Source organism: Mus caroli, chromosome 2 (assembly GCF_900094665.2).
Source record: "Mus caroli chromosome 2, CAROLI_EIJ_v1.1, whole genome shotgun sequence".
NCBI classification, from domain to species: Eukaryota; Metazoa; Chordata; class Mammalia; order Rodentia; family Muridae; genus Mus; species Mus caroli.
Genome location: NC_034571.1, coordinates 162,034,617 through 162,042,932, shown reverse-complemented (window position 1 = coordinate 162,042,932; position 8,316 = coordinate 162,034,617). Strand labels below are relative to the sequence as shown.

The window sequence follows — 8,316 nt, the reverse complement described above, 5'->3', positions numbered from 1 at the left end:
ATGTGTGCCTGGTGACCTCGGAGGCCAGAACTGAACTCAGAGATGGTCGTGGATGGCCATGAGGATGCTGGGAGCTGAACCCAGGTCCATTGCAAGAGCAGACAGTGCTCTTAACTACTGCGTCATCTCTTTACCCCTAAGAGATGCTGCCTCTGCTTCTGCTCTTCCTCTTTCTCCTGCTCCTCCTCCTCCCTCCCCCCTCCTCTTCTTCCTCTTCCTCCTCCCTATACCCCCCTCCTCCACCTCCTCCTCTTAACTCATTAACATTTAACTGACTTAAAAATTGAAACCCAATAAAAAAGAAAAAGTCTGAGCCTAGTCAGATAACCTGGCAGGTGGCAGATGGTGAAGGGACAGAGTCTGGGGACATTGTTTGAGCTGTGTCTCCAGGTTAACTGAAAGTTTTAGGAGAGTCTTCCTAACGTGTTGTTTAGACTTTAGAGACTATCTGTGAAACTCACGCATGTCTATGAAGGTGTGAACACACGCTGCCCACACGCCCCCACACGCGCTCACCTCCCCATTCCTTATCTAGTTTCACAAAGGCTCCTCCAACAGGCCAGTGCTTTCGTGTTTCCTGGATTTCCACTGAATTCAGAGACTTTTGCTCTGGATATTAGTTCTGTAAGAGTCAAGTAACCAAGCAGTCATTTTTTTGGGGGTGGAGTTTTTAGGGAAATCTATTTGTGGTCTGAACAAAATTCTTTACTGCCTGTCTAGGTTATCCACTTTAGTTGGTGCTTATATTGCTTTTTAGGCCTTGACCTATTTGGAAGTAATTTCTTCCCTGTATGTGTTTCACAGGGAAAAATCCCTTACTGTGAAAATACCAGGGGTTTCGAGCCTGGGTGGGCACCGTGTGGATTGGGCAATGACAACTTTGGAACAAGAGGGCCAATATGCCAATACAAACACACACACACACACACACACACACACAAGCAGTAAATGCTAACAAGATGGGTCAAGTGAAGTTGTTGAATAAATTGCTTTCCCTGTTGTGCCTTGTGTTGTCGGGGGGGTTTATGTTGTACATTCCGAGATTTGCTGAAATACCTAAAATGTAAATATTTGCATAATTTTTTTAAAATGGCCTCTTTACATTTTAGCTGGTTGATGGCCTTAGCTGGAAGGAGGCACAGAGAAGGAAAAGACACCTCTCCTTGTCCATGATCCTAAAGGGTGGCTGAAGAGTGGAGGTACTCAAAGGTTAATTTGCATGATATTTGCATATCGTCTGTGGTCCCAGCTTTACCTAACGAAAGCAGATAAAAATGCTCTCCTGGAGTTCAAGTCGTTTCATTTTTTCTCTCCAGGAAGAAGTTTCTAGAAGCTTCACGGGCTTGCCAAATGAAGACAGGCCCGGTGTCTAGAAATATACCAAGAGCCGTGTGCACGCCGCGGTGCCTGCTCGGATCTTGTTTTCTGCAGAGAACATTAACAGCTGTCTCTCAGCAGTGACATTCACAGTTGCCAAGTGACAATTCAGGAGTCTAACCAAATTTATCAATATTTTTGTCTCTCGCCTCCCACCTCACCCCACCAGAGAAATTGCACTAACAGAACCGTATAGATTATATGCGAAGCAGCACATTTATTCTTATTTTTGTCTTAGGAGGAAAATGATCACCCAGGAGTCCAGCAGCGAATTGCATCCTCCCAGGCAGATCCGGAGGTCTGAGTTTGCGTTTGGTGGGTTTCAGAGGATCTGAATTATGTAGCTTTCCTAATAACCCCGGGTTGGAACAGGCGATTTTTATCAGCTTCTAGAACCCCCACCCCATGCTAATGCATTATTCCCCCCTCCCTTTTAATAGAGTCTCGCTGTTGAAGGACAGTGCTCAGTCGAGTCCACCCTTCAATCTTAACCCATCTGTAGATGGTTCCTTTCCAGCTGAGTTCCGTTCGTTTCTGGTTGAACAGGTTAAGCAAAGACAGACCTCTCTGTTCTCAATTCACTTTACGATCCTCCCATCATAAAAAATAATATCAGCACCTTGCTTTTCATGTCAGAACTACCTCTGAGCCGCTGTTCCCGGGGCCCGTGAGTAAATCCCATAAAAGCGGTCCCGTTGTACTGTTGTTATTTTTCCTTGTGGGTGATTGATGGATGGATGGGCGCTGACACTTCAATGAAGCTATTTCGACTGCCATCTCAATCCGATGATGTGAGGGGTATATTTTCCGTCCATGCCTCATTACTTCAGAATGACATTCCTGGAACTTCATTTACTTTCCCCTCCTTCCCTGAAGCACCATATTTTTCCCCATCTAGGTTATGCATACCATAAAAAAAAGCAATTTGCTATTATATGTGGCATAAGGGTAACGCTTTCCTTAGGAGGTAAATAAGTTTTTTTTTTTTCTTTTTCTCTTTCTTTTTTTCCCTTCAAATTTTATTTTAAATCCCAGGGTTGAACTTAGGGATCATGTCAAAATTTCCAAGACATTTCCAACAGACATCCTCTATGATAAATGTTGAAAAGGATATAGTTGGCTTCATTTTGTCAGGTTTTTTTTTTTTTTTGATAACCTTGGTAATTAAAGCAATAATGCAAAATGGTCATTTGTTTCAGAGTATTGTGCTGAGATAGTTTAAATATTTCACCTATAGATGAGTGGCAATTTACAATACAATCCAGAATTTGTTGTCCTATGAGAATAAAGAGACTCACTATTTAAATGAAATGATGGCTTTATCTATTATAGGTTACTCTCCATTGTACAGAGAATGCTCAGCTAGAAGAAACCCATCTTCCTCTGCACTTCCAAACTGTGTACTAGGTCTGCGAGACTTTAATATTAAAACATGTTCTCAGCTTTTCCAAGTTGACTTAGGACCTGATTTTAATCTGTGTAATACAGTATTCCCGTTAATAATAACGTGTAATTAAGACATCCGTTAAAAATCCATAACGTTAATTTAATGGAGAAAATCTAATACAGTTCTATTGGAATTTTTACGTTAAATTAACTTTAACGGGCTTTTAATGGATGTCTTAATTAGATCTCATTATTAACGGGAATATTCCACAAATTAAAATTGGGCCCTTAAAGTTTTAATGAAAAAAGTTGCAGGAATGCGTTTAAAACGGACACCCTGTTTTCATGCATTCTGCTGGTTAGGAGGAGAAGTTGCGTTTGAGAGGCAACAGGTCCTGCAGGAAGAGACTGCCAGCGAAGTTGGCCGCTTCCCCTCGCACCCTCGAGGAGACCATCTTCTTGCTGTCTCTCAAGTTCTGCTCTGCACCCTCCCTGTGGCCAGGCTTGTCTGACAGTGGTGCATGCTGGGAACTAAGCTTACAGATCGCCCAGGATAACCTCACCGAGCGAGCATGCACAGGACAAAGCCTTTGGCATCCACATGGTTAAGCCTGCCTATCCCAACAACTTTCCCAGAAGATGAACATGGTCGGGAGGTTTTCTTGGCTCAAACTCTGGTTTAACTTTATAACTCCTCCACTCTGCTGTGATGAATGGCTCCCTGGTGCAGGGGCAGGACTAGGCAAGCCAGGTGCAACCTTAATTGTTACACTGAACAGAAACATTTCCTTTAGACAAACTTTCCCAGGGGGGTTATAAATAGGAAATGGACGTTACCGCGAGAAGCTTGCTCCCAAGAGCAGCCCACTCCGACGACGTTAAACTAGGAAGAGTGATTGGCCCCCTCCCCTTCCTGTTACAAACAGAGAAGAGAAGGACTGAGACACTCCCAGTCATTAGTTTTCTTCAGTGGCACTTTGTTTCTTTCGGACAGTGAAAAGAGGCCCTCGGAGATGCGACAGTCCCCTTGCAGTTTATCAATGAAAATCTAATATCGTCCATAAGGAGAGAAGTGGAAATCAATACTTCATTACCAAATTGTTAGTGAGGATGAAGAGAAATGGTTGGTGGGATTTTTTTCTTTTCCTTTTTTCCCCTCTTTTCTTTTTTTCTTTTTTCTTTTTGGCAGTCTTCGTAGAGTCAGGGATCAGGAGGAGGTCATCACAGAGTCCAAAGTCAGAAGCAAGGATACAGCGAAGAAGAAGAAGAAGAAGCGCTGAGAGAGGGAGATCCAATCCGGAAGGGAAGATCCAGGCTAAGGCATTGTCCTGCAGGGAGTCAGAAGAGAGAAAACAGGGTTATTTCCAGAGGAATAGCATGGGCTGTGTCTTGCTGGCTGGCTGGCTGCCCCTGTTTGCTGCCTATTGCTGTGATGAAACACCAAAAGCAACTTAGAGAGGGAAGGGTTTGTTTACATGGCTTACACTTCCTCATTACACTCTATCACTGAGCAAAGTCAGGGAAGGAACTCAAGGCAGGAACCTGGAGGCAAGAACTGAAGCAGAGGCTGCGGAGGAGCACTGCCAGTAATGGCTTCTTCCTCGTGGCTTGCTCTGTCTGCTTCTTTATATAATTCAGGACCACCTCCCCTCTCCCAGGGGTGGTACCACCTACAGTGGAGGTCAGAGGACAGCTGTGTAAATTCCAGGGTTCGAACTCAGTCATGAGACTTGGTGCTTACTGAGCCCTCTCGCTGGCCCCTGTCAGAAAACCATTTCTATACAGAAGAGACGTACCCGGGCTCATACAAAGCATTAATCCATCCACAATGTCTAAAAGGCAGAAGCACCATATCAGTGGATGCCTGGGTAAGTAGGATACAGAGACACCTGCAATGAGATCCCACTCAGCCTTTAAAAGGAAGGGCAGTAGTCAGACTGTTCTACTACGTGAACTCACAATGAGGAACTTACACTAGGTAAAAGGAGGCAGCCACAAAAAGGCAGACACAGTGTCTACCTGATGCATTTTTTTCTCCCAAACCTTTGTTTATTTTATGTATGCGAGTACACCGTTGCTCTCTTCAGACACACCAGAAGAGGGCATCAGATCCCATCACAGATGGTTGTGAGCCACCACGTGGTTGCTGGGATTTGAACTCAGCTCCTCAGGAAGAGCAGACCGTGCTCTTGACCCCTGAGCCATCTCTCCAGCCCCTGCCTCATACATATAATGGACACAAACTTTCAGCTTTGAAAGGTGACAAACTCTGGAGACGACATTTTTGGTTGCACACTACTGTGAATAGATGAAACAGTACCAAGGCATATGCTTAAAAATGGTCAAAATTGTCAATTTTATATTACATTTATTTCAATATAATTAAAAATATGTAATCTATTTTTTTCACTATAAATAATTTCTGGAGAAACGTAACTTCTGTTCTCCCAGGCGGAGAGAACACTCAGCCACGGTCAGCTGGACCTTCTTCTACATCCTTTTTTTCTGTGTGTCTTTGTGAGCCTTTTTCCCGTGTGTTTTTGTGAGCCTGCCACTTGGCTCACTTTTCCAGTGGAAAACGTTGTTGGTGACGCTGCCAGACTTTGTGTCGAATGCTGCACAGCGTGGCTGCAGTTTCCTAGACCCTTCCTATCTTCTTGGACATGACCTTTGTTTCTGGTTTTATGCAGTGGTACCCTGGTGGTTGGTTTTATGCCTAGAGCCTCTCATTGTGTTAGAATGTTCTCAGAGGCTTGACCACCTATGTCTAGTTCTTGGGTCAGAAGGAGGGAATGTTTTGTTTCGGTGGGATCGGAAAGCCAGGCCTGATGAGTGAGGTTCTCGGCTCTGGGATGGCAGAGTTGTGAGTTTAAGGCTATTCTGGGTTATGTACCGAGACTGACTCAAGACCCTAAAAGCAGCAAGAACGGATGCTTGCTGCTGAGCTCTGCTTATATAAAGGATGGAGAGGAGCGACCCTTCTGAATTGTCCTCTGACTTCTACATTCATGCTGTGGCATGTGCACCTCCCCCCCAACACAAATAAATTAATAACAAAATTCTAAAACAGGAAGAAGAGAAAGAGAAAAACTAGCGAGCAATTCTTGTTTGTTCTCTGTTGCATTTACTGTGGGTAAATTATCAGTTACTTCAGCTTGCTATGAGTGCACTTACATGGTCAGGTTTGAGTTATTTTATTATTATTATTATTATTATTATTAGAGTAGGGGTTTTTCTTCTTGTTGTTGTCCTGGAACTTGCTCTGTACACCAGGCTGGGCTCACTGCGATCCACCTGCCTCTGACTCCCAAGCGTTGGGGTCAGAGTATTACACCACCACACCTTATTCATATTTGAAGATTTATTTGTTTTTATCTTATGTGTATGAACATTTGCCCGCATGTGTGTCCACCTATCATGTGTGTGCCTGGTGCCCAAAGTGGTCAGAACAGGGTGTCAGATCCCTTGGAACGGGAGTTACAGATGGCTGTGAGCCACCTTGTGGGTGCTGGAACTGTACCTGTGGAAGAGCAGCCAGTGCTCTTAACACTGAGTCATCTCTCCAGCCCTAATAATTAATTAGAGACAGGATTTGTGGCTGAGCCTAGCCTGGAACTTGCTAGATCAAGTTGTCCTTGATCTATGTGTATATGCTCAGCCGTATGTGGGTATGTGCACTCTGTGAGTTCAGTGTCCAAAGAGGGCAGAGAGGGTATTGGAACTGGAGCTGGAGATACAGCTGGTTGTGAGCTGCCTAACGTGGGTGCTGGGAACTGCATCCAGGTCTTCTGCAAGAGCAGCATGTGCTCCTAACCACTGAGCCATCCGCTCTCCAGTTCCCAGGTAACACTTTCCTTCTCTGTTAAGCCATCACAAATCCTACGTGAAACATGAAGGGAGTTCTTGGAGCCTAAGACTTGAATCTGAACTTCTGTAACGTCCTATGAATGTTTTCACAGGTTCTTTGACCTTCAGGGCCTCAGGGGTGAAGAACCCTGCTGTAGGGATGAGGGCCCATTTAAAGTAACTTTAAAAAAATTCCTTGGGAAAAAAAGATTTATTTATTTATTTATTTTAGTTTATGTGTCTGTGTGTCTATGTGGGGGGTATATGCACACAAGTGTAGGTGTCTACAGAGTCTAGAGAGGGGTTTCAGATCCCCTGGAACTGAAGTCAAAGATGGTTGTGAATCCTCAGATGTGGGTATTGGGAACTGAACCTGCGTCCCTTGCAAACACAACAAGCATTCTTTGTTTTTTGTTTTTTTTTGTCTTTTTCCTGACACAGGATTTCTCTGTGTAGCTCTGGCTGTCATGAAACTCTCTTTGTAGACCTCTGCTGCCATACCTGACTTTTGATATGTATTCTGGGGATCCAGCTAATATTCTCGTGCTACATGGCAAGCCGCCCACTGACCAAGCTGTCCTTCCAGCCTGTTGCTATGGTTTGAACCTGAAATGTCCTTCACAGTTTGAACACTTGTGTCCCAGCTAGGGAGCACTATTTTAACGGATATAGAACCTAACTGGAGATAGGACCTAGCTGATAGAGGCAGGGCACAAAGCCCAAGCTCTTGGCAGTTGCCTGGGTCTGGGCTTCTGCCCTGTTCTCTGCTGGGATTGGAACAGCAGAGTCCTCAGTGTCCCAGTGTGGCATAGCTGCTTCGGTATGCCCCACCTCCATCTCTGGTCAGATCGAAGCCCTCTGTAAGCTAAATAACTCTTGCATGCCTTCAGTTGTTTCTGCCAGGTTGTTCCAGAAGAAAAACAATGGATGCACGTTGTTACCGTTAAATAACGATGCAAATCGCATAACTTAGAGGCATTTCCCCAGGAACATCTGAGTGCAGTTACTTTCAAGTTCCAGTTATGGGAGGGCCTTGCCTTTCAGTTTGACTATGAGGCTAAGCCCCTGGCAATCCCTCAGAGTAGCCAAGCAAGGTGCTGATTGATTGTAACAGTGGCATTTGAGAGAGGGATAGGAAGGTCAGGAGTTCCATGAGACCCTATCTCAAAACCATCAAAACAAAAATGAAGTCCTTTGTGTCTCATCATGGAGAGATTGAACACACAGTGTCTATGGAAGGTCAGTGTACTGGAGGGAGGGTGGATGGCCACCTGAGTCTTACGCCATTTGGGGACAATCGATGGTGTCGCCTCAACTCTTTAATTTAGAAAGACAGAAGAACAACTCTGTTGCAGGATATTTGGTCACATTGTGAACCCCAAGACTGTGAATTGGAAAAAAAGGTTTCTTGTTGTGGTGTGGCTCAGCCCTAGCGCAGACCTTTTTTTTTTTTTTTTTAATAAGTACACCATAGCTGTCTTCAGACACACCAGAAGAGGGTATCAGATCTCATTACAGATGGTTGTGAGCCACCATGTGGTTGCTGGGATTTGAACTCAGGACCTTCGGAAGAACAGTCAGTGCTCTTAACCGCTGAGCCATCTCTCCAGCTCCTAGTGCAGACCTTTAACCCAAGATCTTTCTGTAAACAAGAGCTAAATAAAGTCAACCACAGGTCAAGAGGCAGAGCTAGCAACCAGTTGACAG

The 8,316-nt window shown here is 44.6% G+C and overlaps 1 long non-coding RNA gene across 1 annotated transcript in view; it reads left to right on the top strand.

The window, feature by feature from the left end:
* Window positions 1-3,578: 3,578 nt before the first annotated feature.
* LOC110309358 overlaps window positions 3,579-8,316 on the top strand; it is a 9,647-nt gene continuing 4,909 nt past the window's right edge. The window contains exon 1 of the long non-coding RNA XR_002379693.2: window positions 3,579-3,886. This is a non-coding gene — a long non-coding RNA (uncharacterized LOC110309358). The remainder of the gene's footprint in view (window positions 3,887-8,316) is intronic.